An 8,661-nucleotide genomic window follows, 5' to 3' on the forward strand; every position below is an offset into this window, starting at 1 on the left:
AGCGGAACAGACTTTTAAAAGTCCTGATTTTGTGCGCCGTTGCTCCGCCGCTTGCCGGGAGCCGGCCCCTCCCCCCGGGTCTGTCTGCCCATCGCTTTGGATTCACTTCTCCGCAGGTCCTACCTTTCAGAAAGTGGTTGTTTTTCTGTTTCCAGAATTGCTGTTCTTCTTGTCTTCGATCTGCCGATGGATTATCAGGTGTTTGCAATCTTTAGATAAGCTATCTAGCTGATCTCCGGCTAGCTGAAGCAGTCTCAGCCTGCTACTTCTCCGCCATCTTGACTCCTCCCTCTATGTGTGTGTTTTGAGGGGAGAAAAGGGAACAAAGGAAGGATAAAACAAAGACTAATGTTAATATCTGCTTCTGGAGTTGGTGGGAAGAGAATGAAGGAAAGGGAAATGAGTGGCACTTCTTTGAATATGCTTTTTTATATTGTTCTGCTTTTGAACCAAGTAAAAGTCATCCATAAAGCAATTTAATAAAATGTAATAAATAAAAAGATTTTTAAAATTCAAAACTAAAATCAAATATAAAAAGAAGCAAATGAATCTCTATCAAGTTATTATCAAGATTTCTTGGCAGTCCCTTTATGTCCTCAGAATATATCTCACTAAGTACGTACAGAGGACTATGTTCAAAGTTATTTGAATTACTCTGTTCTGTACTATACATTGTACAATGATTTCACATCTTTGATGTTCTTAATTCTAAAGGAAAAGGGGAGACTACAAATGCTTAAAGTCCACTTCATAGATTTATGATTGGTATTAATATTAAAATTTTATGTATACAATTTTGTAGAATGTAAATATGTGAATGCTATTAGGAACCAGGATTTTCACAGTGGTCATGTAGAATGTTCTTGATCTTAGAAGATGCTTATTGAGGGGTGCCTGGGTGGCTCAGTCAGTTCACTCTTGATTTCGGCTCAGGTCATGATCTCAGGGTCATGAGATCAAGCAGGGAGTCAGGGTCTGTACTTAGTGCTTGGGATTCCCTCCCTCTCCCTCTGCCCCCTGCCCAGCTTGTGCTCTCTCTCTCTAAAATAAATAAATAAAATTCTTAAAAAAAAAAAAAAAAGATGCCAACTGAAGTTTTTCCAATAAAATTTCATGATGTCTGCAACTTTCTTTTAAATGATTCAGAAAAAAAAAGGCATGTGAGAAACATAAATCAAAGGGAGTAAAATATGTGCAATTGATGAGTCTAACTGAAGAATAGTGATCTTTGTATAATTCTCATTTTTTCAATTTTTCTTAAGTTCAAAATTCCAATAATAATTTTTAAAATTGGGGCGCCTGGGTGGATCAATTGTCTACTTTTGGCTCAGGTCATGTTCCCAGGGTCCTGGTATCAAGCCCTGCACTGGGCTCCCTGCTTCTCCCTCTCCCTCTGCCCTCCCTACCACCCCAATGCTCTTCACTTTTGTCTCCTTCTTTCAAATAAATAAATAAAAAGTCTTTTAAAATATTAACTAAAAATTTAAAAAATTAGAATAAGTGATATATCTTACTTGGCATTTTATAAAATACATGTTTAATAATTAGAAACACATCCTTTATTTTAATAAAAATAAGCTAGATTTTTGCTTCAGTAAGAATCATCAGCAAAAGTATCAAGGTCTTAGAAATTCTATCAGAGTTTTATTTCTTGCTCAGGCTTTCTACCTATCACAGTCAACACAGTCTGGTGCAAGAGGAAAAAGAGAGCTGTGGAAGTTCTCTTCCAAATAATGAAATGCCTGATTAGAAATGACATGTGTAACTCTTTAATCATATGACCCAACTCACCCCTAAAGGGAATAAGAAATTGGGAATTACTTGATGGGCAGTATTAATTACCATCTCACTTGTTCATTATGTTTCATGTCACAGTAAACACTGATAAATATTAGAAGTTAATATAATGTAGTGGTTAAGAACACAGATTCTGCAACCAGATTACCAGTTACTAGCTCAATCACTTGGCAGCTAATCTTGGGCAAGTTACTTAATCTCTTTGTGCCTCGCTTTCTTCAGGTATAAAAATTGGGTCTAATAATAATTAGCTAGAAAGATTATGTGAGTTAACATAGTTAAAGCATTTATAACAATGGCTGGCATAGCACTATCATCAATAGCACTAGTATTTTATAGTATGAAACTCAGGATAATACATTAAAGAAATTTCTCATGTCCCTCCCCCAAATCAAGCAATACAAAGATTTACAGTGAAAAGTGAGTTTCTCTCATACATCACAGCCTCACCACCAGTTTTTCTCCCCAGATACCACAGTTACCAGCTGTAGCATTTAGGGATTTATTGCCTTCCAGCCCCCCATCTCCTCTTCATTTCTCTGTTTCTGAAAAATAGAGCATCTTTCCTTGCCCCCCAGCCACGGTGTTCAGCTTTCCCAGGAGAGGACACTGGTGGGACTTTGGAGGAAAGATGGGCTTCTCTTCCCGGTTCTGGTGGGCTTTCTGTTCTTGTGCCTGTGGTGCTAGGCAGGTATGTGGGAAACCCACTGATGGTGGGGGCCCAGCTGGCTTCTCCTGGGCCAGTTCTGCAACACTCCTGTAAGCAATTCCTGGCAGGTTTCTACTGTGATCACTGTGGCCCAGCCAGCTTCCCATCAAGTTCAATGACACTCTCCATGGCAGTTCCTCCAGAGAATTCCATTAGCACCCCCAGCGAGTGATTTCTTTCTCACCAGTCTTAGACTACTGGTTCTTCACTGGAGGTATTTCCAGCTTGTCGTTCCTTGCCTGTCAACTGTGAACCAGCTCCGACTTCAGGCAACCCAGCAAAATATTACATCATGGTGGGGAGGTGTCTTCTCCCTCTCTAAGAAGATCTGGGTCTAGCCTTGAGCTTCCACCTTTCAAGTTCATTTCTTTCTTGGATACTCTTTCTCAGCCCTAAGGTATTTCTTCAGAGTTCCCTATTCTCACTCAGTAAATTTCTTATAAATAGCCACTTTTTTTTCAGGAGTGATTTTGTGATTTTTTTTTTCAGAAACTTGGCTTCCAGATCACTGTGGGCAAGACCCAACTTGGCTAGAAGAGGCAATCCCTTGGCAGAGCCACACGGACAGCTCAGCTGGCTAAATTTTATTCTCAGAGAGGATCAGAGATAAAAACTGTCTGATTTCCTTGAAGTCTTGTTTTAGCAGCGAGGAGGGTGTAACTCTCATACTGAAAAGCAAGTAGTTTCAAGAAAAACTTCCATTATATGGTAGTCTTATAATGTATGCGATTGTGTTACACAAATTCAACTATAGGCATTCAGCAGAATTGTAAAAATAACAATAATAGTATACTAATGAGAGAAAAAACAGGACAAACCAACATTAAGTGCAAAACAAGCTTTCACCTGCCATTCTTCTCCCAGCATGGAACTAGAGTCCATTCAGTCTCCTCTGGTCCTAAGTGCCTCTCTGCCCCAAGCATGAGTCCAGTGCTTAAATATCTAGTGTTTAATATGGCCTCTAAAAGCTGGCTAACTTCTTCATCTGGTGCTCAACCGAACAATCAACAATCTTCCCCAACATTGTCGGCTACCTGGCTGCACTGGACTAACAGAGAAAATACAACAGTCTCCAATTTGATGTCTCTCCCAGGGTTTTCATGGGTCACTTTTGACCATAGGAATGTGTGTTCCTCTATTGAGTTCCTGTAACTATAGAGTTACCCTACCACATGAGATAAGACTTTTCTGGAGTCTCAAAGCTGACTAGAATCTGGTTTTGTCCATATTGTCAAGGCACATATTTTCTGAAAGCTAGGATTAACCCTACATCTGGGTTCAGTAGGGGCCATCAAGGAGATAAGATTAAAGGAAAGTCAATCAACCATGCTACACCCCATTTTCCATTCCCTTCACACACACACACCTACTCCCCATAAAAACGAAAAGTCTTAGAGAAAAATTTTTAATTTGATGGAGCTACCTGAATGAGTCAGCCCTTCAATCCTCAGTAGGTTCACAAGGATCAGTTTATCCCCTTAACCAACTTGATATTTAAATCCTACTGACTTTGGGATGCCTGTGTGGCTCAGTCGGTTGGGCATCTGCCTTTGGCTCTGGTCATAGTCGAGTCCCATTTTGGGCTCCTTGGTCGGAGAGGAGCCTGCTTTTCCCTCTGCCTGCTCTGCCTGCCACTCCCCCTGCTTGTGCTCATTCTCTCTGACAGATAAATAGAATCTTTAAATAAATAAATAAATCCTACTGACTTCTCCAGTATCCTTTTTTTTTTAACTTGGCCCCTTTTCCATTAATGCCAAAAAAAAAGTCCATTAGTTTTCCAGGCTTACCAAAACAAATTGCCACAAACTTTGCGGCTTAACACAGCAGGAATTTATTCTCACATCTCTGGAGACCAGAAGTCTAAAATCAAGGTGTTGGTAGGGTTGTACTCCTTCCAGAGCTCTGGGCGAGTCTTTGTTCTTTGCCTCTTCAGGCTTCTGGTGGCTGTCAGCATCCTTGGGTTTGTGGCTGCTTGTCTCCCAAGGCCTTCCTCTATGCGTACCTCCTCTGTGTGTTTCAGGGAACTTTTGTCATTGGATTTAGGACCGACCCAGATAATCCAAGGTGACCTTATTTCAAGATCCTGAACTTAATTCCATCTGCAAAGACACTTTGTCTAAGTAGCCTCATATTTATAGGTTCCAAGGGGTCGGGACATGAATGTGTCCTTTTTGTGCAGCCACCATTCAACTCATTACAAAATGATGCTGAGTCCTTTGTGTGGGTGGTGGGTGGGGATAAGGCTGGATACTCCTGTAATTTAACTTTTTCTTTTACCCTGGTCATGATGAACAGATCAAGTCAGCAGCCAGTATCAGCTCCCTGGGAAACTGTGATGAGGTCCTGCATCTGGCCAAATACAATTCAAAGTGATCTTCAACAGCTATGAAAATGTTCTGGAAAAGCACAGCTGCCCAGGTAAGGAAGTGTGCCAGGAGAAGTTGCTTTCTGGGCTGCAGGCAGCAGGGCATGCAGTACTTGGAAGTGCTGCAGCAGCTGTGGGGCAAGCAGCCTTCACAGTGGTACTGCTTTGTGCTGGGGACATTGACATTCCAGCGGCCATTCACTGGCAAATCCTCTCTTTCACAAATATATCTGACAGGGCTTCCCTTGAATGGAGTTCCAGCACTGGGGGCCAGGCTGGCCTGCTACTGCCCAGCTGAAATTGCACTTTCCACTGGGATGGGCTGCTCATGGTCTTGAACCTGGTCTGGATCTCTCACTGCCCCCTCCCCCTGCTTGAAGGTGCTAAGAAAGAAGTAGACCAGCGAAAGCCAGAAGACCAGGGCAAGCAGCCAGCTCTTCCTGGGGAGGAAACGGCGCCATGCCTTGGCAGCTAGGTTCAGGGTGCCAGGCGCGAATGTGGGGCATGGAGGCCAGGCTGTGGAGCTCGGCAGGCCGGGGCCCAGGGGGCATGGACCCTACTTGGCCAGCAGCCCCAGCCATTGAAGTGGGTGGCAGTCTAGCCAGTGGCCAGCAGCCACCAACTACTCTTCACTGTTCAAATTATTGTGTAATTTCATCTTGACAGATGAAACAGCTTCTGGTCATAGTCTTCCAGAGATATTCTTTGGCTGTTCAGTGTGTGTGTGTGTGTGAGAGAGAAAGAGATCTCTGTACAATGTTTTTTTAAAATAATTCAACCATTTTTGCATACTAGCACACATAGATTTTTCTCATTTTTAACAGTTGCATAGTATTCCATTGTGTAGATATACCATCCCTTATTTAAGCAGTTACTTATTAATGGAAAATTAGATTATTTCCACTCTTTTCTTCCCACAAATACTATAATAGTATTTTTTTACGTAGAAAAGCAATTTATTCCATTATAAGCACTTACACAGTTAGTCATGGAGAGTAACAGGCCTGCTGATGAAACAGGTCACCCAAAATAGAGATGGTATCAAACTAGTGGTTAAGGACTAACTCTAAAAAAAAAAAAAGCAACTCTTATCCAGGATTAATTTAATTTTAAAAACAAATACAAGCTATCAATTCACTCTTCTCAACTCAACTGGACAGTCAACCTGTGGTATGACTGTCAGGTAAAAACATACATCTTTACAACTTGGTGGTCCCAAGTTTTTTAAAAAAACCATTTCACAGAAAGGAAAGAAATATGAAAAGAGCTCAAGAAATACACTAACAAGCAAAAAAATATATGGGGAAAGAGGAACACATAGTTTTGACTTAACTGAAGAAACTGAGAGGAGACTGGTCTACATAGGGAAATGTGCATCCTGGAAAGTCAGGTGTGAAAACTTTAGAATAGGAATTTATATGACTTGAATCTCCCCCATTTCCTGAATAAAAACAACATCTTGTGGTATTTATACTTCATGCTCAGACACCTACCTCACTTGGCTCTATCCTTCCTCACTTTAGCCTTTACTTAAAAGGAGTCTGTAAAACTTGGGGATATAGCCTAAGAAGAAAAATAACCACACCCAATATTCCCCTTTCTGTGGCTACTTTAGACCTTTTGTTACTAGAAAATTCCTGAAGAAAATTTAAATATAAGTCTGTGGCTTTACTGAATCAAGTCCCCCAGTTAATATTTAGAAAACACCCTCTGTTTGGGCTAGTAACATCGTTGATGGTACCTATCATAGAGGGATAGCCAAACAAAGTCTGTGTCTCAAAACCAGTGTTAAATCAATCTCAGGGTTGAGAGGGGGTAAAAAGGGGAGTCTAAAATCACAAGAAGTGCAGACATATCTAGGACCCTTGTCCTGGATCCACGCTTCCTTCAGGATCTTCATCATTGTAAATGTTCTCTGCCATTTGCCACACTTGCATGATACTGTCTTCTGATACAGAACAAATCACCCAAGGTTCATTGGGATTCCAGGAGAAATCAGATATCTTGGCAGTGTGACCACCATGAATAAACAACAATTCTGGTGGTCCATCTTCGGCATCTTCCAGGGATTGTTCCTCTCCAATTTTACTTAAAACCCAAACATTCAGTCTGCGATCAGTACCACTGGAAGCCAAAATGGTCTCATTGTGAGGCGACCACTGAACCTGGAATATTTCATCCTTATGTGATTCAAAGGAATGCAACTTAAGTTTCAGATTTCTCAGATCCCACAAGGCAACAGTCTTGTCGGCTGATCCTGTGGCCAGAATGAACTCACTGTAAGGATTGAAAGAAAGGCAGTTCACTTCAGCAGTGTGAGCATCAACTGAGTGGCTTGGTTTGGAAGTATTGTTTGAACGAGTATCCCAGATCACAAGTTTCTGATCATCAGCAACTGACCCAAACAGAGACTCATGATGCCAGGAAACATCTTCTACTACCGCTGTATGCCCTGTAAAGATGGTCTTCGCATCCACAACTTTTCCTTCCTTTGGAACAGCACTGATGTCCCAGAGGCAGATGGTGTGGTCGTCTGAAGCACTAAGTAAGTGCCCACTGAGATTTGGGTTCCAAGAAAGTCCATAGCCCTCCTTCTGATGTCCATGGAGACGCAGGTCTGGGTTGCACTCTCCAGAAGGGTCTGGTTTGGAAGGATGTTTTGTATAGTCAAAAACAAGAACATCACTGGATGATGTCTTTGTCGCAATGATGCAAGGGTTCTGGGGCATATAACGTGCCTGGTTTACTTCTCCTTCGTGGTTGATCTTGATTTCTATTTCAATTTTTCCACTAACTGAGCCAAAACCTCCAAATTCTCCTTTCTCACTGTCATAGGTGAAGCATCAAACTGAGCATCATCGTTAGGGAGCTGCACACTGGCTATCACAAGATGGTTTTGTTCATCGGACGTGTGTGTTCCCAGGACAAGTTGATGAATGCTGAAGTCTTTCCCTTCTGGTCTGGTTACATCTGGAAGCCACTGCACAGTTAGGCTAGGCCACTCCAGGGCATGGGTCATCACCAAATCGTAAAGAAAAAGGGTGTTCTTTTTCCATATTTTGTACTCTTCGTTGATCACACGTTCTTCTACTGCATCATCAAAGGCTGCTTCCTTGTTGACCATGGCAGGCAGGCAAGCCGGGGGGATCATCCCGGGGTCGAGCGTTGCGGGAGGGGCAGGGAGGCTATGGGCCTATAATAGTATTCTTATTAGAGAGGTCCATATGCCCATGTATAAGCCTATCTTATCTGAAAAATGACTTCCTGGAAAAGATTCTACCTTCTTAAATTCTCTCCAAGCTATCTCCAGGCTTACTGCTTCCACCATATTATATGCATGCTTCATTAAAAAAAATTAGTGTTTTTTATTAATTAAAATTAAGAAAGCATTTTGCATACATTTTAATCATTAGGGGTGCCTGGTTGGCTCTGTTGGTTAAGCCTCGGATTGTTGATTTTGACTCAGGTCATGGTCTCAGGGTCATGGGATTGAACCCCATATCTGGCTCTGTGATCAGCAGAGTCTGCTTGTCCCTCTCCCTCTGCTCCTCCCCACCACTAGCTCGCTCTCTCTCTCTCCCACTCAAATAAATAAACATTCATTTTTAATTTTTTAAAAGATTTTATTTATTTTTTTGACGTGGAGAGAGAGATCAAGTAGGCAGAGCAGCAGGCAGAGAGAGAGGGGGAAGCAGGCTCCCCACTAAGGGAAGGCAGAGGCTTAACCTCCTGAGCCACCTAGGCGCACCTAAATAAACTTTTAAAAACCATGTAAAATCGGTGAAAAACA

The 8,661-nt window shown here is 41.9% G+C and overlaps 2 pseudogenes; both read right to left on the reverse strand.

Moving 5' to 3' along the window:
* Positions 1–4,788: 4,788 nt before the first annotated feature.
* On the reverse strand, positions 4,789–5,861 carry LOC132010549 (SREBP regulating gene protein-like; annotated as a pseudogene).
* A 783-nt stretch (positions 5,862–6,644) lies between these two features.
* Positions 6,645–8,012, reverse strand: LOC132010151 (histone-binding protein RBBP4-like; annotated as a pseudogene).
* Between the last annotated feature and the right edge of the window lie 649 nt (positions 8,013–8,661).

Source organism: Mustela nigripes, chromosome 2 (genome assembly GCF_022355385.1).
Source record: "Mustela nigripes isolate SB6536 chromosome 2, MUSNIG.SB6536, whole genome shotgun sequence".
Classification (NCBI taxonomy): Eukaryota; Metazoa; Chordata; class Mammalia; order Carnivora; family Mustelidae; genus Mustela; species Mustela nigripes.